We start from the raw sequence: 24,435 nt of genomic DNA, 5'->3' as shown, positions 1-24,435 counted from the left end.
CGAACAAACGTATTAAGTTTCCAAAAGATATTTCCTTAGAACAGGCTTGCCGAACGTCCGGCCCGTGAAGCCATTTTATCCGGCCCGCGACGGCCTTTCAAAATAGTTCTATGACTGGGCCTTAAGGCTCTTCATGAAATATTCAAGAAATAAATTGAGTGTCAACATTTTTAAAATTATCTTGAGATCAATCTTTTAGGTATCATAACAAAACATTTATTTGTTTTTTCTTTTTGCTATTGACATAAAATGTTTCCAATTCAAAGTTTTGTTTGTACTTTGCCTTTGTATTTTGTTAAATGAATTTATGTCACATTTAAACATTCTTTGAATTTTATTCTTGTAATCCTTGCAAATTTTGCAAAGAAGATTTGAATCCAAATTTTGTTTCAATAAATTTTATCTTGTCTCGTTGATTTTTTAAACTAAAAAAAAAAACTTGCGATTTAAATGTTTTTTATATGTAATGATATCAGGGTTTTTAACTTCAATCGACAAAAACAATTACAATACAATTTTACCCAAAACAAAATAGAATCAAATCCAATAAACACATCTGTGAAAGTTATCTTTGTTTTTTCTTTCTTAAAATTAAGATATATTAATCATATTTGAGCAGTTCTCTAGGATTTCGGTCATTCGATTTTTTTTGTATTTTTTAATCCGACTGAAACTTTTTTGGTGCCTTCGGTATGCCCAAAGAAGCCATTTTGCATCATTAGTTTGTCCATATAATTTTCCATACAAATTTGGCAGCTGTCCATACAAAAATGATGTATGAAAATTCAAAAATCTGTATCTTTTGAAGGAATTTTTGATCGATTTGGTGTCTTCGGCAAAGTTGTAGGTATGGATACGGACTACACTGGAAAAAATAATACACGGTAAAAAAAATTTGGTGATTTTTTTATTTAACTTTTTATCACTAAAACTTGATTTACAAAAAAACACTATTTTTAATTTTTTTTATTTTTTGATATGTTTTAGAAGACATAAAATGCCAACTTTTCAGAAATTTCCAAGTTGTGCAAAAAATCATTGACCGAGTTATGAATTTTTAATCAATACTGATTTTTCAAAAAATCGAAATTTTGGTCGTAAAAATTTTTCAACTTCATTTTTCGATGTAAAATTAAATTTGCAATCAAAAAGTACTTTACTGAAATTTTGATAAAGTGCACCGTTTTCAAGTTATAGCCATATTTAAGTGACTTTTTTGAAAATAGTCGCAGTTTTTCATTTTTTAAAATTAGTGCACATGTTTGTCCAGTTTTGAAAAAAATATTTTTGAAAAGCTGAAAAAATTCTCTATATTTTGCTTATTCGGACTTTGTTGATACGACCTTTAGTTGCTGAGATATTGCAATGCAAAGGTTTAAAAACAGGAAAATTGATGTTTTCTAAGTCTCACCCAAACAACCCTCCATTTTCTATCGTCAATATCTTAGCAACTAATGGTCCGATTTTCAATGTTAATATATGAAACATTTGTGAAATTTTCCGATCTTTTCGAAAAAAATATTTTCGGAATTTTCAAATCAAGACTAACATTTCAAAAAGGCCAAACATTCAATATTACGCCCTTTTAAAATGTTAGTCTTGATTTGAAAATTTTGAAAATATTTTTTCCGAAAAGATCGGAAAATTTCACAATTGTTTCATATATTAACCTGGCCATGGTCTTCGTTTCGTACATACACTTATGGTACTCGGGTCTATATGACCCAGAAATGTATTTGGCTGCCAAAATTCGGAATCTTGACCGATTTTGGATGTCTTGGCCGCAAATGAAAGGTTAGAATGTCTACTTTGCGATTCCGACTGGCAGAACCGGTTTTGGGTACTGTGGCCACCGGGAACCTGCTACAACCGAAAAAAGTCCTTTTTGAGGCCCCGACTTTGAGGACCTGTATCTCCGGAACGATAACACATAGCGGGTTGCTTCCAGTTGCATTTGACGGGTAATAACCTCATCTTTAAGCTCCCGTAGAGATGATTTGTCAAAAGTGGACACCGGTTCCGTTAACCCGGAACATCCGAAAAACATGATTTTTTCAGCTTTTGTTATAAAATCAACACATTAGTCAATTTTTTCAACCGGTTTTTTTGTAAATCATTACATACGCACACTACATACTACCTCTGAATGTTTGGGATCGTTCCGGCCAACTGTGGCCAATCCGGAACCGGTTCCAGGGTACCACCAAAACGGTTCCAATAATGGTATCGCTAGAAACCCGTCATGTTGCATATCAAACTTCATGAAATTGAAAATTATGACCATCTGAGGTCATGCCGATATCCTCTGACCCAACCTGGTCACTCTGGAACCAGTTACCGGTGGCCACTGGGGGACACTTCCGGAGTATGCAAAGAACCCTACCATGCGACATATCAAACTTCATGAAATTGAAAATTATGACCATCTAAGGTCATGCCAATATCCTATGACCCAACCTGGTCACGCTGGAACCGGTTACCGGAGGCCACTGGGGGACACTGCCGGAGTATGCAGGGAAGCATACCATGCGACGTATCAAACTTCATGAAATAGAAAATTATGACCATCTGAGGTCATTCCGATATCCTCTGACTCACCCTGGTCACGCCGGAACCGGTTACCGGTGGCCACTGGGGGACACTTCCGGAGTATGCAGGGAAACATATCATGCGACATATCAAACTTCTTGAAATTGAAAATTATGACCATCTGAGGTCATGCCGATATCCTCTGACCCAACCTGGTCACTCCGGAACCGGGTACCGGTGGCCACTGGGGAACACTGCCGGAGTATGCAAAGAACCCTACCATGCGACGTATCAAACTTCATGAAATATAAAATTATGACCATCTGAGGTCATGCCAATATCCTATGACCCAACCTGGTCACGCCGGAATCGGTTACCGGTGGACACGGGGGGACACTTCCGGAGTATGCAGGGAAGCATATCATGCGACATATCAAACTTCATGAAATTGAAAATTATGACCATCTGAGGTCATGCCAATATCCTCTGACTCACCCTGGTCACGCCGGAACCGGTTACCGGTGGCCACTGGGGGACAATTCCGGAGTATGCAAGGAAGCATATCATGAGACATATCAAACCTCATGAAATTGCAAATTATGACCACAAAAGGTCTTGCCCACGTTTTTTAATCCAACCTGGCCACTGAGAGACAATTTCTGGTGGCGATGTCCTCTGGCCCATCCTGATTAATTTGGAACCGATAATGGGTTGGGAATGGAGGAAATTTGTGAAACATGCAAAGAACCAAGATTGAAGTTTCTTCTCGAACCTAAGATTTAAAAGGTTTTAATGGGGAGAGCACCAAATCCTTTTATTTTCAAAGGAACCTTCCATCCCTGAGTTCGGACTGACGACCTTTGGATTGGAGTCCAACCGCCGCCTGCGACTCCACCGGAGCAGGCTTGGTTTGGAGTGTTGATTGTAATTATAGCAGGGAGAAAACTGGAATGATCAAATGACCGTACAACAACTGAGGCTGGAACCGACCTTCTACTTCCCCATCCGATAGAAGTCGTGATGACACATTACTCGTCACAAGAAATGTGGACGCAATCACACTAGCAGCTACACAACCGAGCCCGATTACCATTCCGGAACCATTTAATTGATGGTGGTTTTAAATTTCTGTAGTAGATAAATTTAGTTGAACCTTCCAAAATTACCTAACTTACAGACCCTCCGGAAGTGCCCCCCAGTGGCAACCCGTATCCGGTTCCGGAGTGACCAAGTTGGGTCATAGGATATCGGCATGACCTTAGATGATGATAATTTTTAATTTCATGATGTTTGATACGTCGCGTGATATGTTTCCTTGAATTCTCCGGAAGTGTCCCCCACTGGCACCGGTAACCGGTTACGAAGTGACCAGGTTGGGTCAGAGGATATCGGCATGACCTTATATCAGTGGTCCTCAACCAGCTGATCATCAAGGGCTTATTTGGAAATTTGCCCCAAAGTCGTGGGCAACATGTAAAATATAAATAAAAAATAAGTTGTAGATTAGAATAGTTTGAAATTGAAATTTTGACAAACAACTAAATTTTTGACAACTTAGAAATTGTCACCAATTATACATAATCAATTGAAAAAAAATCAACATTCTTCATAAATTTTTCTCATCATATTTTAAAATATTAATGTTGTACAATTCGACAATATTTCACTTTGAAAAAAAAAAAAATTTTGTTATATTTATATTAACTTTTTTTTGTTTATAATTATTTTCTTGGTTTTGCGAACACATTTGGTTTGATTGTTTCATTTAAGCTTTGAATGTTTTGAACATTTTTTCAATGATTTTTTGAGTGAATTTTGAAGAAACAGAAATAAGTTTTGAATTATCCGTATGTTATAGGAAAAAATCATATTAATTGAAATTTAGAAGTTTATTTTGGATCGAAAAATTTGTAGTATTGAACAAGATAAAAAAGTGTTTTTTCAATGATTGTGAAATTTTTTAAGATCTTTTCGTACGAAGTACAATTTTCTCGTTTCATTTTGAATCAAAGATTCGGGCACAAAAAAAAAAGATCAAAAATCAAATAGAATTTTTATGTTCTGTCGATTTTTTAGGATAACAAAATTGAACCAAAAAATATTAGCTCGGAATTCCTATTTTATAATTTCCTTATTCAATATTTCTAACAAGTTTTAGTCAGAAAGTGATCTGATGTATAGAACTGTTGGATATTTATTTATTCTTAGTATTTTTAGCAACGTGATTCCCAGATAATACAAAGTTTTTGTCACACTATTACATTCATAATTTTATATTTTTAAAGGAATGAATGTTTCATATTCATTATAATTTATAACTTCTACAGGAAAATAAGGCACCACTAGTTTAATACTTCCCATGACCTTATAAATATTGTAGAAATCAGAAATCAATTATGGTTATTTCATAAAAAAAAAACATATTTTTTCTTTTTAAAGAAACTTAGTTCATGATTTCTCTAGCGAACTTCATATGAGAACGCAAAGTGGGCCGGATTCCAAAATAATTTCAAAACCATCCCGAAGGCCGTACAGAAGACCTCGGTTAGCCACATACGGCCCGCAGGCCGCATTTTGGTGACCACCGCCTTAGATGGTTATAATTTTCAAATTCATGAAGTTTGATATGTCGCATGATATGCTTCTCTGCATACTCCGGAAGTGTCCCCCAGTGGCCACCGGTAACCGGTTCCGGCGTGACCAGGGTGAGTCAGAGGATATTGGCATGACCTTAGATGGTCATAATTTTCTATTTCATGAAGTTTGATATGTCGCATGATATGCTTCCTTGCATACTCCGTAAGTGTCCCCCCGTGTCCACCGGTAACTGGTTCCGGAGGGACCAGGTTGGGTCAGAGGATATTGGCATGACCTTTGATAGTCATAATTTTCTATTTCATGACGTTTGATACGTCGCATGGTAGGGTTCTTTGCATACTCCGGAAGTGTCCCCCAGTGGCCACCGGTAACCGGTTCCGGAGTGACCAGGTTGGGTCATAGGATATTGGCATGACCTCAGATGGTCATAATTTGCAATTTCATGAAGTTTGATATGTCGCATGATATGCTTCCTTGCATACTCCGTAAGTGTCCCCCCGTGTCCACCGGTAACCGATTCCGGCGTGACCAGGTTGGGTCATAGGATATTGGCATGTCCTTAGATGGTCATAATTTTCTATTTCATGAAGTTTGATACGTCGCATGGTAGGGTTCTTTGCATACTCCGGCAGTGTTCCCCAGTGGCCACCGGTAACCGGTTCCGGAGTGACCAGGTTTGGTCAGAGGATATCGGCATGACCTCAGATGGTCATAATTTTCAATTTCATGAAGTTTGATATGTCGCATGATATGCTTCCCTGCATACTCCGGAAGTGTCCCCTAGTGGCCACCGGTAACCGGTTCCGGAGTGACCAGGTTGGGTCAGAGGATATCGGAATGACTTCAGATGGTCATAATTTTCAATTTCATGAAGTTTGATATGCAACATGACGGGTTTCTAGCGATACCATTATTGGAACCGTTTTGGTGGTACCCTGGAACCGGTTCCGGATTGGCCACAGTTGGCCGGAACGATCCCAAACATTCAGAGGTAGTATGTAGTGTGCGTATGTAATGATTTACAAAAAATCCGGTTGAAAAAATTGACTAATGTGTTGATTTTATAACAAAAGCTGAAAAAACATGTTTTTCGGATGTTCCGGGTTAACGGAACCGGTGTCCACTTTTGACAAATCATCTCTACGGGAGCTTAAAGTTGAGGTTATTACCCGTCAAATGCAACTGGAAGCAACCCGCTATGTGTTATCGTTCCGGAGATACAGGTCCTCAAAGTCGGGGCCTCAAAAGGACTTTTTCGGTTGTAGCAGGTTCCCGGTGGCCACAGTGCCCAAAACCGGTTCTGCCAGTCGGAATCGCAAAGTAGACATTCTAACCTTTCATTTGCGGCCAAGACATCCAAAATCGGTCAAGGTTCCGAATTTTGGCAGCCAAAACATTTCTGGGTCATATAGACCCGAGTACCATAAGTGTGACTTTTTTCTGGGGGCACTTCCGGTGGCCACCGGAAGTCCATTTTTGGCTCAAATGTGTGTCTTGGTAAGATGCACAAAGTCATAAAATTTCAGCTCTGTAAGTGCCAAAGGTCAAAAGTTACGATAACTTTTATCATGCTCTTGGGTCATATAGACCCGAAGACCATGCCCGGGTTAACATTGAAAATCGGACCATTAGTTGCTGAGATATTGACGATAGAAAATGGTGGGTTGTTTGGGTGAAACTTAGAAAACATCAATTTTCCTGTTTTTAAACCTTTGCATTGCAATATCTCAGCGACTAAAGGTCGTATCAACAAAGTCCGAATAAGCAAAATATAGAGAATTTTCTCAGCTTTTCAAAAATATTTTTTTCAAAACTGGGCAAACATGTGCACTAATTTTAAAAAATGAAAAACTGCGACTATTTTCAAAAAAGTCACTTAAATATGGCTATAACTTGAAAACGGTGCACTTTATCAAAATTTCACTAAAGTACTTTTTGATTGCAAATTTGATTTTACATCGAAAAATGAAGTTGAAAAATTTTACGACCAAAATTTCGATTTTTTGAAAAAAACAGTATTGATTAAAAAATTCATAACTCGTTCAATGATTTTTTGCACAACCTGGAAATTTCTGAAAAGTTGGCATTTTATGTCCTCTAAAACATATCAAAAAATAAAAAAAATTAAAAATAGTGTTTTTTTGTAAATCAAGTTTTAGTGATAAAAAGTTAAATAAAAAAATCACCAAATTTTTTTTACCGTGTATTATTTTTTCCAGTGTAGTCCGTATCCATACCTACAACTTTGCCGAAGACACCAAATCGATCAAAAAACTCCTTCAAAAGATACAGATTTTTGAATTTTCATACATCATTTTTGTATGGACAGCTGCCGAATTTGTATGGAAAATTATATGGACAAACTAATGATGCAAAATGGCTTCTTTGGGCATACCGAAGGCACCAAAAAAGTTTCAGTCGGATTAAAAAATACAAAAATTAAAATTGAAGAAAAAAGACCGATTTCGTAGAGAATTGCTCATTTGCAGTACTAGTTTATTTATTTGTTTGCTTGAAACAACCTAATAAAATAAGTTTTATTAAAAAATGTTTACTATTTAACTTTTTTTAAATATTAGTTCCAGCCCGCCACTAATTCAGAAATATCAGATCTGGCCCGCAGGGCCAAAAGGTTGGGCACCCCTGCCTTAGAAAAATGTTCATAATGAAATTAGTATGTCAGGATAGATAGTTGAAAATTTATGTTTGTATTTTAATCAAAACTTGCATAATTTTAAAAACTAAAATCTTAACGAGAATTTTAAGAAGTTAATAATTATATCCTAATTTCATCGTCCATTCATCGTCACCATAAATTATGCACTTTCCCGGTTCAAAAACATTATCCAAATTAAGCTCAACCAATAATTTCTCCCAATACCCATTTCCCTCGAACCCATATTTCACCGGCCACTTATTTCGTCCAATTCATTGCCTCTCGAATGGGCTTTCTGCAACATAAATTAGACTCAACATCCCTTTTTCGCCTTTCGCACTCGAGCCCGCCAGATTATAATCTTGTATTTGATGACAAATAATTATATTAACACGATGTTTATTTTTATTTCACTCCTTTTGCGGCTGCCAGTTTCCGCCATATGCTACTTATTTTTTTGCAGTCTGTTTTACGTCCTTTTTTTGCATACATTTTGCGCCCCTTTCGAAACGTGGTCGTGACTGCGTTTAAGGGTTACCAAAAAAAAGTGTGCATTTTAAGGTTTAGCACGTGCTCTTTTTTTTGCTTTCAACTTTAATTGCAGTGAGCTTCAATTCTTTGAATTTTTAAATCATTATTTCGCTTAGCAAATTTCAATGCAAACGGTCCCTCTGTCATTGACTTCCAACCGGAATTTTACAGTTTCGTGACAATAAAGGCTCATTTTTCTTCAATGCAAAGAAAAATATTATTTATTATCACTTGAAGAGGCATTGTCGTGGCCCAGGCTCCAACCACAAAAACCTCGCCGTATAGCAAGAAATGAGCGAAGATAAATATTCTCAGCTCGAGGTTCCCGAGCTTCTTGTTATGATTTTGGAGAACCATCCATCTTTGGGCGCGTGAAGCCCCCCTCGAGAGTGTAATTGTTCAATTGAATCGATTTTAAGATGGGTCATAATGAATTATGGTCTCCCCTTTCCGCTATTTCTCTCTCTGGACCTGTCTCCCCTTTAAGATGAGGATGATTTTGTGGTTTTCTGATCGTGCGGGGTCCAGACACATTAGAGGGAATAACAAGACGGAGTTCTTTGGCCAAGTTGGCTTTTGTAACGGGCAAGAAGAAGGCGCGAGAAAAGCGATTCCAATCTCCACAGGTTGCCCGCTCATTGTGGTCACATCACTTCTCCGAACAGGGGGGGATATTCTGACAGGTCGATTTGGAGTTCTTCTCCTTTTTCAGTGAAGATTTTCTTGTTGTTATTTTTTTTCTGTGTGGAGCCAATGGCCGCGTCTGGAGGAGTGATTTGTGGGTATGGTAATACGAGGACAACGTGTGTTGTATCAAATTTAAATATTTTGAAGCAACTGATACGATTTTGTCAACTCTCCCAAATTGTCTAGTTCTGTTCCCGGGTGACAAACGCTTTCCTGTCCACCCAGGGGACCGACAATCGTTGATCATCTTGATAGTGAAGGCGATTCGGGAAACACAACAACGACAGAAATATAAAAAACTATTTGAATGAAGCATTCACTCGATTCCAGAAGAGAAAAACAAGTTTCAATCGAAGCCAAAAAAGGCTTCTTTTGTGCTCTCCCTGAACAATTTTTTTGAACAACACATGGGAGAAGTTTTGGGACGAGAAGCCAAAAAATAAATGAGTTCTTTCACGCTTGTTAAGAGGCATTCTATTCACACCTTTTTCTTGTTGCTGTCCAGTTTCGGGGACTCGACTGAAACTGCTGTGTTGTTGAAATTCGGTGGAGCGAAACCAGAAGACATAAAAAAACTTTTTTTGAATGGTGAAGTTATTGAATGGATGAATATCTTTTGAAATATATGTTTTCTTTTCTAAGAGTACATCAATTTGGTTAATTTTCAGTAGAAATTATGAACACGAGGAAAATTCCCAATAGTTTTTCCTTATTTTTTAATTTTTGTTTAAAAGCTAACTTAATCCACCTATGTGGTTGATGCCTTCCCGGGCAGACGGTAATAACAAAATTCATGCCATTTCAATAACAAATATTGTTAAAATAACAAAAAATGTTATGGAATATTCTTGCATAATCTATTTTCGCATAACAGTATAATAACAGTTAATGTTATCATAACAAAATTTGTTATTGGTCTGATATTGGTTGACAGCCAAAACAACTTGGGAATAACATATTTGTTATGGAAAAATAACTCCAACTGTTATTGGGATGATCGGATTAGTTGTTAAAATAACAAAAAATAATAACGAAGATTTGTTCGAAGAATAACTCAAAATATTATTAGTATGTTATTACAATAACATTTCAATAACAAAAAAATCATAACGACGAATAACAAATCTTGTTATTAATAACATAAAATGTTATTGGCCTAGTATTTTTAAATATCAAAAAATGTTATTCCCAAATTATTTCCGTCTGTTCGGGTTCCTCACTTTTTACCAACAATGAATAATATGAGTGGTTTGGACACATATTTCAGCTATTTTTTTAGATCCAGAAAAATAAGTACACAGATATAACTTAAGTGGTCATAACTCCAGACAGGGTTGCCAGATCTTCAATGTTGTGGACTCGTTGAAAAGGTCTCTCAATTATCTAATCAACGATGGGTCGGGTGATGGATCCGGACATCGTTTGCATACATTTAATTGAGATTCGGCTTCAAAAAAGTACATAAATATTACTTAAGTGGTCATAACTCAAGACAGGGTTGTCAAATCTTCAATGTTGTAAGCTTGTTGGAAAGGTCTCGCAATTACCAAACCAACGATGGGTCGGGTGATGGATCCGGACATCGTTCACATGCATATAAATGAGATCCGGATATATGTGAAAACACATTTTTATACATAACTTTTGAAATAGTTATGGAAACTTCAAACAATTCAATAGCGATGTATGGGACCCTATACCAAGTCGATTTCAACTGGTTAGGTCAAAATCGGTTCAGCCAGTGCTGAGAAAACTCAGTGAGAATTTTGGTCACATACATACATACACACACACATACACACACATACACAGAAATTTGTTCAGTTTTCGATTCTGAGTCGATATGTAAACATGAAGGTGGGTCTTCGAGCTTTTAATAAAAAGTTCATTTTTAGAGCAGGATTATAGCCTTACCTCAGTGAGGAAGTCAAAATAGTTTTCAACGATGGAATGACTTAATGTCGATTGCACTATTTATAATTTTAGGTTAAAATTTTGAAGTATTTTGATAAAATATGTATCAGCTCTTGATCTTTAAGGAAGTATTTACAAAATACAACTATTTTGAATGCAGCTTGCTTTTGTATTAATCTGAATGAAATAATTTTAAAAACACTAGCAAAATTCTTAAGTTTCCATAAAAAAAAAAAATCCGGGCTCAACCGGGATTTGAACCCGGGACCTCTCGCACCCAAAGCGAGAATCATACCCCTAGACCATTGAGCCGCTTGCCTTTTTCTACCCTTGCAACCCCAGCTGGCTCGTAGCGGTTCGAGTCGATTATTTTGTCCAAGTCCGCGACTCGGTGGACTAAGCGCGAAGTGAAAGTAAAACGCGAATTTCAAACCTCCGCGAGTTGCAGCACCACGGTCTGATGGTGGTGGGGCGAGCAATAAAACAACAAACTTGTCTGCTGCTGTTTCACCGTGCAGTGATTTTTGAGGTGGCTCAATGGTCTAGGGGTATGATTCTCGCTTTGGGTGCGAGAGGTCCCGGGTTCAAATCCCGGTTGAGCCCGAAGTTCTTTTTTTGTGAACATCTGCACTGATTTTGACCTTGGGAAGAAACGATTCCTAGCCTTCAACATTTTACGACGAAACCTGCTGAGTTTGGAGGGAGAAATTCAAAGGAACCAGAAACACATCTGCACCGGGTTTCTCGCTTGTTTTGTTCGAGTTATTCTTGCTGGGTGCTCTTCCAGGAAGGGAAGTCCATGCATCATAGCTGGGATGAAAAGAAGGAGAAGTGTTTTCTGTGTAACCTGCAGAAGACGTAAAAACTGCTCAATTTTGCGTTTAAGAAACGTTTTTTCTCACCCAAACACACATTTTTATGATTTATTAGCATGCAAAATGTTGGTTCAAGAAGGACGGCTGAGACCCACCAGAGCAACCCCAGTTTTGTTCAAGGAGATCGAAAGGAGCGAACCAGATGTGTGGCAAATTTGGTTAAAAATGGGATTCTGTTTTTTTTGCCAATTTCAGGCAGGAAATAAGCTTTAAAGGATACACTGGAAAGACCAACCGCGAGAAATCGTTTAATCATTTGAGCTGTTTTTTTTTTAATTTTTTCCAGGAAATGCTGTCAATAACTATTCAGAAACTGTTTATTGATTACCTAGTCGTTCCAAGGAAATTGACTTGAGTGGGGTTCGTAAACCTTAAAAAAAATCATAAACAACCACTACCAGTGTTATCATTTGTAATCAGTCTGTTAAGGTAACTCGTTTCTTGGAAGACATGACCTCACCTCAAACAATTTGCGCAACACTTCAAAGGCCCCTGCACTGTTTACCTGTTCACGCGACTGAGGATTAAACACAATCGATTCTTATCGAACTTTTACAACAGAGTTTTTTTTCACGCCGGACGTGTGAGTTTGATTGCACATCCGTTTATCTGTGGCAACGCAATGCAGTTGAAAAGTCAAACAAATCCAAGCCGCGATGCACTTTTGTGCCCAGACTTGAAGTGTTTTTCGTGGTTATTGATGTTTACACGCCGGTTCTCCAAGAGCCTAATGAGCCAACCAGACCAACTCTTCCATTTATGGCCCCGCTGAAGAAGACACTCGTCGCCGTCGTAGATCCGACAGTGAAACCCACTTTCAACCCGGTTGACCATATAGAACCTCGGACCGTCACTCCTGAAGATCTCTGTCTATATAATTAACCTAGATAAACATAAACGGTTCAACGCCGACGAACGCACTCAACTTCGAAGGATTCTCGGTGGAAAACACCAAGAAGACTCACAAGAAGTCCCACTTCCAATCGGGGCAATAAAGTTGTACAACATCATAACCGGAGCCCACAGAGAGCCTTTCAACTCGACATGACCAACGAAGACAACTGTGAGTTGCGGCTGCTATCGGGAACACAGTTTTATTTGAGGCCGCACGTCATAAATGAAGCGTTTTCCCCTTATCGGACTTAACCTCTTTTTTTGCCCCCTCGATCGTTACGTTTCGAATTGTGGTTTTGTTGCGCTGCAGGTAAACCGAGCAAGCAGTTAAAGATGTCGCAAAAATGTTGCGTCGTTTTTGGACGTGTGCACTGCGCAGAGCTTGTGTTAACGTATGTCGTTCAATTACTGATAACAATGGGTGAAAATGAAAGAAATTTGGTCAAAATAAATGGATGAATTTTAATTGGTCAAAAGTAAATTTAATATTTTAAATCAATTTTTCTATAAATTATCACTAAATCAAAGGACAGTTTTTTCAGCATCCGACGTTTCGATGCGATATTTAGTTGTAACGTTTCTTTTTGGATCGTTTTCTAAGGTTTTTTTTTAAAGGTTTTTTGCACATTTTATGAGCAAACTTTGAAAAATTGTTTATTTTATATATAGCTATTTTGAGTTGTATACAATTGTATTGTAGTTGTTTTTGTTGACAACGACGATATAAAAATTCAAAAATGTTCAAAACACTTTTTTGCGGTGCTGTGCATCTTGATTCCAATATTTTACAAAATATTTAAAAATGATTTTAAATAGACTGAAAAAATTGAACGATCTACAAAAATATACATTGAACAATTTTAAAGCTTAGCAAATTTTAAGTGAATGAAAACACAGTTTTGGCTTCATTATTTTTTTGTGAGAAATTTGACATTTTTGAAAAAAATTTGCAGCGGTATTTATTCTAAAACTAACCTAATCCACCTATGTGGTTGATGCCTTCCTCACTTTTTACCAAAAATGGGTAATATGAGTGGTTTGGACACACATTTCAGCTTTTTTTTTGAACCAGAAAAAAACACAGATATAACTTATGTGGTAATAACTAGAGGCAGGGTTGCCAGATCTTCAATGTTTTGAACTCATTGGAAAGGCCTTTCATTTATATAATCAACGATGGGTCGGATGATGGATCCGGACATAGTTTACATACATTTAAGTGAAATCTGGCTTCAAAAAAGTACATAATATCACCTAAGTGGTCATAACTCGAGACAGGGTTGCCAGATCTTCAATTTGCGGACTCATTGGAAAGGCCTTTCAATTACCTAACCAACGATGGGTCGGATGATGGATCCGGACATAATTTACATACATTTAAGTGAAATCTGGCTTCAAAAATGTACATAAATATCACTTAAGTGGTCATAACTCAAGACAGGGTTGCCAGATCTTCAATAATTTTGACTCATTGCAAAGGCCTTTCAATTACCTAACCAACGATTGGTCGGATGATAGATCCGGACATAGTTTACATACATTTATGTGAGATCCGGCTTCAAAAAAGTACATGAATATCGCTTAAGTGGTCATAACTCGAGACAGGGTTGCCAGATCTTCAATGTTTTGGATTCATTGGAAAGGTCTTTCAATTACCTAACCAACGATGGGTCAGATGATGGATCCGGACATTGTTTACATGCATATAATTGAGATCCGGATATTTGCGAAAACACATTTTTATACATAACTTTTGAACTACTTATCGAAACTTCAAACAATTCAATAGCGATGTATGGGACCCTAAACCAAGTTGAATGCAACTGGTTCGATCAAAATCGGTTCAGCCAGTGCTGAGCAAACTCAGTGAGAATTTTGGTCACATACATACATACACACACACATACACAACACACACACACACACACACATACACACACACATACACACACACACATACACACACAGACATTTGTTCAGTTTTCGATTCTGAGTCGATATGTATACATGATCAAGGTATTCGATAAAAATAAAATTTTAACCCTGCTCACTAATATTATATTTAAACGTTTTAAGTATTAAAATAAAGTTTTGACCAATTCCTTATACTTGTATTTGTTTTATTTTATCACCATCGTATTCCCCGGACAATTTTACATAATTATTAATGTAGATCTCAAACTAAAATAAACTATTGGCGAGATACAGCGATTTTGATCTTGCGCTGCACTCTGTCCTATTAATTCAAATCCGAAATAAGTTTCCAACATATAAAAACCGAACTATGCGGGATTCATCCCTTTTTGTTGAAAAGTACACCATGTACTTCCGAGTGCTGCGTTAAATCAAACTTTTTTCAGTAAAATCGCTGTATCTTGCCAATAGTTCGTTTTAGTTTGAGGTCTACATTGTTTGTTATGCAAAATTGTCCGGGGAACCCGATTGTGATAAAATAAAACGAATAAAAATATATGGAATTGGTCACAACTAAATTTTAATTCTAAAAACGTTGAATATATTATTAGTGGACATTTAAGAGTGAAAATTTTTTTTCAACATATTTGTTCAATATATCATGAATGGCCAGTCAATGAAAAATATTAAAAAGCAGTCATGTGACGAAGGTTGTGCATCCCCATTTTAGATTAAGGGTACTGATTTTTCACTGAATCCGCTCATCATCAATTGAAGTGTAGATAAAACTTACGAGGAATAACATCATGATCAGAAATCCGAACAACAAAAAGTAAATGCATGCAAAATATATTTATGCAATTCCGTCGTGAAACTACTTGGGTAATTCTCCGCCAACTCACACAGCAGTTGCCCCGACCCCTCTTCGATGTGCGTGAAACTTTGTCCTAAGGGGTAACTTTTGTTCCTGATCACGAATCCGAGGTCCGTTTTTTGATATCTCGTGACGGAGGGGCGGTACGACCCCTTCCATTTTTGAACATGCGAAAAAAGAGGTGTTTTTCAATAATTTGCAGCCTGAAACGGTGATGAGATAGAAATTTGGTGTCAAAGGGACTTTTATGTAAAATTATACGCCCGATTTGATGGCGTACTCAGAATTCCGAAAAAACGTATTTTTCATCGAAAAAAACACTAAAAAAGTTTTAAAAATTATCCCATTTTCCGTTACTTGACTGTAAAAAAATTTGGAACATGTCATTTTATGGGAAATTTGATGTACTTTTCGAATCTACATTGACCCAGAAGGGTCATTTTTTCATTTAGAACAAAATTTTTCATTTTAAAATTTCGTGTTTTTTTTAACTTTGCAGGGTTATTTTTTAGAGTGTAACAATGTTCTACAAAGTTGTAGAGCAGACAATTACAAAAATTTTGATATATAGACAAAAGGGGTTTGCTTATAAACATCACTAGATATCGCGATTTTACGAAAAAAGTTTCCCGATTTCGTGTGAGTTGGTAGAGAATTACCCACTTACTTTTCCTGTCATTATTGAACGACGAAATAGCCTACTTTCTGTACCAAAAATAACAGAATCAAATAGCAACACTTTTCAAAATAAATGCTGAAAAGTTCTACTTTTCAGCACTGAAATCGGTGAACCTCGTTGGATAAATGTACGACTCGTGCTGAAAAAATCCCCTTGTTGCAACTTGTTGCATAAACTACTATTTTTAAACGACTTACTATCATAATTTCAAAAACAAATTGGAATCATAGCCTAAAAAATTGTAGTTAAGTTGATGTAAAAATTAATCAAATATCACTTAGCTTGCTTGGATTCTTATCTAGTTAGGTAGGAAAAAACATAGAAATTTGAGGTTTAACGAAAATTTTGAACATCATAGTTTTCAAACAGCTTAAGTTAGGTGCAAAACTCTTTAATAAAAATATCAACTGGATTATTTTTCCTGTACTGTATAAGTTGGATGGATATTTGAAAAAACAACTGACTAACCTGTCATTAGTTTTTGTTTCACTACAGCAGTGAGTAAATTTAAATGATTATATTGAATTCATGATGATATATAACATTATTGGTATTATTGGTATCATTTTTTATCGAATTGAAGTAAGTGAGAGAATGGGAACAACCACTTGCATATTGAATCAGTATTTTTTATTACAATTTTGACCATTTATCATTCTTCCAATCTCACTGTTCCCTAGCCGCCTTAATACGCTGCTCCCAATTTGGACAAATCAAGTACAAACCCGTGTATGACAAAAATGATTAATTTTCACTACCAAATTGTCGTCGACAACCCAACCAGCAACAACGTCGTCGACGATCCCGATCTGGTCCGAACCTGCTGCTGCAAGGAGGCAAATTAAAACCGTCATAAATGGTTCGCCGTGCAGTGCAGTGAAAACGGTAATGGGCAATACCCTTCCACGGCACTGCTGGCAAATGAAATCGTGTTGCCATACTTAACCGTTGTGGCTAGATTTGGGTTGATTTGGACGTCACTTTTGGAGCATCCAAAACTGGTAGGGGGAACTCCCTGACGCTGGGATGAGAAATCCAAAGTTGAGTCACAATTTTCGGTCCATTTGTGGATTTTTGGAGAGCTGTGATTCCAAATGTGTGTTTTGGAGCATAACTTCACACCCATGGATTTGAGGCCAAATTTGGCGCGTTGACTGTTGTACGCTCGCACCCCTGGTGCGTAAATCATTCGTTGAGGTTGCGCCCTTTTACGGTGTTGCGTAATTAGTTCTTGTTAACAGCAAGTGCTCAACCTCAATTGAGTTTGTTTTGCACTTAAAACTTAATCATATCAAGAGTCTCAATAGTTGAGCAACCAAACATAACCTCGCAGAGCCAATCGAACCTCAATAAATTTCCCTTAGCATTTCACCATTCTTGGAAGGAGTTGTCGAAATTAAGGCCTTCCTTTGCATCTGTCAACACAATTGAAGTCGAAATAGTTTATAAAACCGCAAGTGAAAGATTTATTGTCCAATGCCGTTCGGACCTTCCAAGAAGCCAGGCGCGCTGCAGCCGCAAGCAACCTGTTAAAAATTTGAATATTTAATTGCGAGTTATTGTGTGAACGTTGAGGAAGTCATGTGCGGCGGCGCAGTCACGACGGAAGCCGCGTGCACTGTGGCGGCACCTTAAATAAATCGCACGGCCGAAAGTGTGCGGGAAAGGGCCGCACGAAATCTTTTGGAAATGTTATCGTAATTAGCGGAATTCGTTATGAGTTTTTTTTTTTTAATTTTGGAGGTCCCACTTTGGCACTCTGAACTGTCAACGGAAATGTTAATGGGGAAGTCGGTGGCAGTTGGGAAATGGACTACCGTTCGACGATGAATCATCGCGGAGTATCGGACCAAAATCTACGATCGATGATCGTCGAGGACGGTCGTGCAATCCGGAATAAATCCTAAAATATCAAACTGCGGCACAGCTGTGCTGCGAGGCCACTCCCCCACGCTCTCCAATTGGAATATTCATGATGATTTTTTCGACTCTACCTTCACCGGAAAAGACAGATCTATCTCAACGGCACATTTCATCAAATATTTCATAAGAAGAACTTCATAGAAAAAACTACACCACGCCCACGTCCACGTTCAAATCCTAGTCAATGGAGATCATTTATTGGCGGCACACGAAACTTATGCAAATCATTATTCGCTATTTTATTTCGGTTTAATGTTAATTTAATGATTTCGCGCGAGTTGGTCACGCGCCGCGATTGTGCAGCCGTCAATTGGACCGGTGACTGGTCCAAATTGGTCGCGTTTGGGGGAGAGATTGAAACCAGAGTTTAAACCAACACCCGGCGGCGACTCGGAGTAGCTTATGGGTCATTTCAGCGGTAATCAGGCGTCGGATCAGTGTCGTTGGGGCGCGTGACTTATGGAAATCAATCATAATCTGGATCGCTCTTTAGGCAAAAGGAGATCTGATTCGCAGATTTGGTGTTAATGCCACGTTATGAATCGGGTATTTAAAGCGAGACCATGCTGGGCTTGGAGAATGGGACCACGTTTCCGTGTCTTTGACGATTTTGGTAGGATTAGTTGAGAGTTTTTTTTATCTGTTTCTAGACCGCATTATAAGCCGGAATTAATTAAAATTAAAAAAATATATACAAATATTGAAATAACAAGCCAAAGTTTCAGCATTTGCATGGAAAAAGGGTTTTTAAATGCATTTTATAATAGTTTAATTGTTTTGCAATCATTAATTTTAAAAAAGCTTTGACAAAAACATTTTTTTTTGAGAAAAACTAAACGCAGGGAAACGCATTCTAAATTGATTTCAGCTGATTATACTTAAATTTCCATTGAAATTTTGAAGTTTTTTGAAAAATTATGTTTTTGCCCTCTGATTTTTCGGGCCAATTTTGAAGGGTCAAAAACTTTATATAAAATTTGTACCAGCCTTATCATAAATATTTAAAAATAAACACATATTTTTCACTTTAACTCTGAATTTTCAAACGAAACGTAAGTATCAAAAAATTGTTTATACATTCTACAAGCCTGACTATTAAAATGAGCAACTCTCTTCGAAATCAGCCGATTTCGACCATTTTTATTTGACTTAAACTTTGTGAGGGCCTTCCCTATGACCAAATAAGCTATTTTGCGTCATTTGTTCACCCATACAAGTCTCCATACAATTTTGGCTGCTGTCCATAAAAAAATGGTATGTAAATATTCAAAAAGCTGTAACGGTATTGTTGAGGACTTTTAAGAAAAAAAAGGTACACGGAAATTTGTTTTTGTAGATTTCTTAATCAACTTTTTTTTACTAAAACTCAATTTCCCAAAATACATATTTTTTGATCTTCGAGATTTTTTGATATGTTTTAGGGGACAAAAATCCGCAACTTTTTAGCCATAGAGAAACATGGTCGAAAAATCTGCCGCCGAGTTATGAATTTTTGAAAAAACAGTGATTTTTGGAAAAAAATCGAAGTTTCATGCAAAAACAAGTTTGACATTATTTTTTAATGCAAAATTGAATTTGCAATCGAAAAGTACTGTACAGATTTTTTGAAAAAGGGCTCCGTTTTCAAGATATAGCCACCGAAAGTGTGATTTTAGCAAAATATTTGCAGTATTTCAATTTTTAAAAATAGTGACCATGGGTGACCATTTCTAAAAAAAATTTTTTGAGAATTTCAGAAAATTTGTTTTAAAATTGTCTAAGAGACATTGAAGATTGGACCTCGGGTTTCTGAGATAGAGCCGCTTTAAGAAAAAGAAACACGAAAATTGAAGTTTTCTTAGTCTCACCAAAAAGACCCACCATTTTCTAATGACGATGTCTCAGCAACTTATGGTCCGATTATCAATGTTAATGCATGAAACATTCGTGAAATTTTCCGATCTTTTCGATTAAAAATATTTTGAAAATTTTTGAATCAAGACTAACATTTTAAAAGGTCCAAAAATTGAATATTACGCCCATTTAAAATGCTAGTCTTGATTTAAAAAAATTCAAAATAGTTTTTTCGAAAAGATGGGAAAATTTCAAAAAAATTTCATGTCTTAAAATTGAAAATCGAACCATTATTTGCTGAGATATGGACATTAGCAAATGGTGGATTGTTTTGGTAAGATTAAGAAAACTTCAATTTTCGTGTTTCTTTTTCTTAAAGCGGCTCTATCTCAGCAACCCGAGGTCCAATCTTCAATGACGCTTAGACAATTTTATAGCAAATTTTCTGAACTTTAAAAAAAAAAATTAGAAACGGTCACTCATGGTCACTATTTTTAAAAATTGAAAAACTGCAAATATTTCGCTAAAATCAAACTTTCGGTGGCCCCCACAAAGTTGAACTCACTCAAAAAAAAAAAAAAAACAAATAAAATTCATTTCTGGTTTTGTTAGAGAATTGCTCAAATTAAAAAAAAAATGAATTTAGTAAAAACATTTCTAAAATTTTTCTTCTTTGTAACGTTCTGTGTTTCCAATTTTTTTAAAAAGCCTTGAAGTGAGCTGAGTAATTTTCTACGATCTTGAAATTTTTTTCGTCATTTTTAGATTTTCATTTTTTGATTTGGTTGAAACTTTGTCCATGCATTCCCTTTGTCAAACAATGTCGTTTTCATCATTAGTTTTTCCAAACAAGTCTCCATGAAATTTTAGGGGGCTGGTCATTAATGTGTCCCAAAAAAAGCGATGTGGCAGAAACCTTCGGGCTCACATGATTAAATATAATTTACAAAAAATTATTTGTTTATTTTTTCAACAAAAGACGGTTTTTAAAATTTTTCAAAAATGTTATTTTGCTTGAAAATTGCTGAGCATGAGAGACCACCTATGGTTACCCCTGTAATTTTGCTTATCAATTGATGTAATTAAACAATGCAAAAAGTTTGGAAACATAAAAATGCTGGCAGTTGCTGAAACAGTGATGTAAGTGATAAAACTATGTTTTCAAAGTGAATTTTGAAAACTGGAAAAAAATATGTTAACAAACTTGCTGCATCTTGGCGCTGAAACAATGATGCCAGATGCACAGATTTGTCTGTGTTTCACAGACATTTGAGCTTCAAATGGTTAAAAACGCAATTTCTGATCGATTTCCACGACTGTGAATTGATACATGTGAAATTTAGAAAAAAAAACACAGACATACACAAACTTTTTCACAGATTTTTCAAAAAACCATGTGGCATACCTGCACTGAAGTGAGGAAATCTAATTGTTCAAATAGCAAAACTGTCTAGTAAGCAGTTGCATACAAGATGATTAGGGCTCGTTTCACGGAAGCCGCGTAATCCGTAAAAATCGTCCGTGGCCGTGAAATTTGGGAAATACCATGAAATGCCGCGAAATTTGAAATATACAATTGATAAATCGCTACTCAGTGCAATTAAGCTTCATTTTTTAGTTCAAACATTTTAAAAGATTTTTCAAAAGCATCTTAAAAGCAGTTTACAAATAAATAAGTTTTTCATATCAGATCTACAATTATATACTGAGGATTTTGTTTTCATAGTTATTTGTTGAATATACTGTAAATTAGAATACTCAACAAAATGCAGATAGTTTCTTTATCCCACAAATTCCAAAAAGATTGCAAAAGAACATTAATCAACATTTCTTTGAAAGGAAACGCAGATAACATCTTGTTTATTTTGAATTTTTTGTAAATTTATTTTAATTAATCAACGATATTAAACAACGATAAACAAATTGCATTTAAATATTTTGAAAATAGGGTAATTCTCCGCCAACTCACACAGCAGTTGCCCCGACCCCTCTTCGATTTGCGTGAAACTTTGTCCTAAGGGATAACTTTTGTCCTTGATCACGAATCCGAGTTCCGTTTTTTGATTTCTCGTGACGGAAGGGCGGTACGACCCCTTACATTTTTGAGCATGCGAAAAAAGAGGTGTTTTTCAATAATTTGCAGCATGAAACGGTGATGAGATAGAAATTTGGTGTCAAAGGGACTTTTATGTAAAATTAGACGCCCGATTTGATGGCGTACTCAGAATTGCGAAAAAACGTATTTTTCATCGAAAAAAACACTAAAAAAGTTTTAAAAATTCTCCCTTTTTCCGTTACTCGACCGTGAAAATTTTTTGGAACATGTCATTTTATGGGAAATTTAATGTACTTTTCGAATCTACATTGTCCCAGAAGGGTCATTTTTTCATTTAGAACAAAATTTTTCATTTTTTTGAAAATGTTGGTCGTCGTTGACCATGGCCGTTCATGGTCACCCGCGACAGACACGGAGGACGAAGCAAAAAGAAACGCAAAAAGTAACTTTTTTTATTTGACTTCTTATGACTAAAAGTTGAATCCCAAAATACGTATTTTTGGATTATCGATTTTTTTTAAAGGTTTTTTAGGGGGATAAAAATACATCTTTTGAGTCAATGCGGGTAATGGTGGTCTGTTTAAGGAGATATGCATTCCTGAAAAAAGTTTTTTTTGGAAAATATCAAAAAACTGGAGAAATAAATATACAATGTACCGTTTTCAAGTTAAAGCTACTATTGGGTTAAGGAAACGATTTGATTGAGGTTTCTTGAGATGAAAAAATAGATTTTGAAAAAAGCAAATCTAATATAAATATTTTTGAAAACCTGAGAAAATTTCCAACTTTTTTTTCTGGATTTATGGAAATTGGGCAATTTGTTTCTGAAATACAGCCTTAGAAAGAATTGCATTTGATGAAAATTAATTTCTATAACTGTAATTTGCAACTGATGATATCTTGGAATCTTTGGTTTTAATTTTAAATTTTAAACACAAAAACTTTTCCGACATTTTCTGTGGTTGGACCGATTTATTGATAGAATAAATGTTTTTTTCCACATTTATTCAGCAAATTTTATTTTTACCTTGATTTTGTTTTATCAATGTGGAAATATTGTCCATTAAACAGTTATTGAACAATATTGAACAATTTTCATAAAATATTTAAAAAAAGTTCGATGACGCCATAAATAGCCAAGTCATTCATGTAAAGAACAATCAGCTTCAAGCCACAATCTCTGCCTTGAAGTGATCAAAACGCCCAGTTTATGAATGCATGCTTCGCAGCGGCACTTAATTTCGACCAACACGACTTAAAGTCATAACAGCGAGTTACAAAACAAGCAAAAATATGACCGCAAATAAATTTCACGTGAATGGCCGCGGCGAGGTGCCTCGAGACGGTATCGTTCCGTTGTTTGCCTTCCGCCCCATTCATCGGAAACTAGACACAACAAAGTCGCCAATTTTTTTTTGGCACACACATTCAAACATAACTTCCTTCAGCGTTCATGCCAGTTGTTGTGGTGCTCGTGATTTGCCCCACGTTGTAAACAAAACGACGTCCGAAAAAGGGGATTTGGGTCGCCCACCAAGTCACCAAGTCAAGAAAACAACAGGCTAAACATTTTGCGCGAAAGGTTTGGGTTGAAAACAGACGAGGCTTTTCGAAAAACGTTTGACCATGCAAGAAGGTTTTAAAATGCCTCGTCCATTTTCAGCACGATCAACGGCTGCAGATTTAATGTAGGCGATAAGTTGTTACAAATTGATTCCGGGGATTGATTACGGGCCCGTGGCCCTTTTTATGGACGGCAACAACAACTGGAAATCGAGTCCGGTGGAGAGCTTGCCACAGGTGGCGATTCTTGTTATCGGTTGCCAGAGCAAGGTGTTGGCTGTCAAGTTTATGACAGTGATTGGTTTGAAACTTGCTGGGATTTAAATATGTTTTATTGGTAAAAAGCCATGCGCCTCCATCATAATGATGTGATATTAATGAGAACGCATGGTACTTCAGAGAAATTTAAAAATATTTTTGTAAACAAAGTTCTTAACGGTACAGCCCACCAAGATCGAGGGTGACAAATGCAGTCTTTAAATCGGTGTAACAACATACTGTCACATGGTGTTATTTGGTCGGAGAGAAGAAAAACAAAACAAAAAAAAATCAAATGTTTACAGCAGAGAACACAGCTTAAACGAAAGTGATAATGATCCCTCGCCACGAAGATTGCAATAATTTCTAGTGGATTTATTTTTCAACAAACATAAATAAGCCCTGTCCACACTTTGGTTAACGGCCATCATCACCAAGCGTCGCGGACCCTGGCAAAATGGATCGCATTTCTGTGGCCGCTAGCACCGTAAAGTATACTCTCAAATTCTCAGACGGTTTTTTTTTCAAAATTGCTACACTTTCATGAAAGTGCAAACTGCAGCTGGCGACAATTAACCGTTACGAAGTGTCACGGAATGACACGGCTCGGATTGAGCTGACTTTGTAGAGTTGGGGCAAGTAACTGTTCTG

At 36.5% G+C, this 24,435-nt stretch overlaps 1 protein-coding gene and 2 non-coding genes across 3 annotated transcripts in view; 1 reads left to right on the top strand and 2 right to left on the bottom strand.

The window, feature by feature from the left end:
• The window catches only part of LOC6036349 (bone morphogenetic protein receptor type-1B), a 266,169-nt gene that overhangs the window by 94,241 nt on the left and 147,493 nt on the right, over nucleotides 1–24,435 (bottom strand). The window lies entirely within an intron of this gene.
• On the bottom strand, nucleotides 11,156–11,227 carry Trnap-ugg. The gene has a single exon. It is a non-coding gene; the product is annotated as a tRNA-Pro (tRNA).
• Trnap-ugg lies at nucleotides 11,447–11,518 on the top strand. Its single transcript has one exon. It is a non-coding gene; the product is annotated as a tRNA-Pro (tRNA).

The sequence above is a fragment of the Culex quinquefasciatus genome, chromosome 2, assembly GCF_015732765.1.
Source record: "Culex quinquefasciatus strain JHB chromosome 2, VPISU_Cqui_1.0_pri_paternal, whole genome shotgun sequence".
NCBI lineage: Eukaryota > Metazoa > Arthropoda > Insecta > Diptera > Culicidae > Culex > Culex quinquefasciatus.
Note: the sequence above shows the minus strand (reverse complement) of the source record. Positions and strands in the feature narration are given on the sequence as shown.